The sequence below is a fragment of the Fulmarus glacialis genome, unplaced genomic scaffold, assembly GCF_000690835.1.
Source record: "Fulmarus glacialis isolate BGI_N327 unplaced genomic scaffold, ASM69083v1 scaffold36810, whole genome shotgun sequence".
NCBI classification, from domain to species: domain Eukaryota; kingdom Metazoa; phylum Chordata; class Aves; order Procellariiformes; family Procellariidae; genus Fulmarus; species Fulmarus glacialis.
In genome coordinates this window covers 2,975-3,534 of record NW_009188914.1, presented here as the reverse complement: position 1 = coordinate 3,534, position 560 = coordinate 2,975, and positions in this window count along the sequence as shown.

The following is a 560-nucleotide window of genomic DNA, read 5'->3' as shown; positions in this document are numbered from 1 at the left end:
TATTTTATGGGCTTTTTAAAAAGAAAAGCGGTTCCCCTAGCGTTGCGGTGGGATGTTGCGATGAGTTGAGAGCAAACGGTCTGGGTCGAGTCCCTAGGGCACCACTTTAGTGTTAAAAATTCAGAATTAAGATGCTTCAATAAACTCATCACTCACTCATGGTGGCAAACACAAATCGTGCTCCAACCTCCTAGCGCTCACCCCCTGGGGAAGGCAAACACAGCTCCCACAGCCCCGCACGCACCCCCGATCCCAACAGCTTCGTTTCCCAGCACAACAGGGAGGAATAAAATATATATAATGTGATTTTTTTTCTCCCAAGTTTCTCCCATAAAGCAATTATCAAAGTTTACCCGCCTGACTTCACCTCCGAGAACACGGGGCAGCTCTCCCGGGATCCCTGGGCGAGGAATGCGCACGCGGAGGATGATGCAGCTCGGTGCATCGTCAAGATCCCAAAAAACCCCCAGACAAGGGCGGAGGTGCAGGCGTGGGAGCAGCGAGGGGGATCGGAGGGGGCAGGCTGCGGGCGGGGGTAAAACCCAAGCCAAAACAGGCAG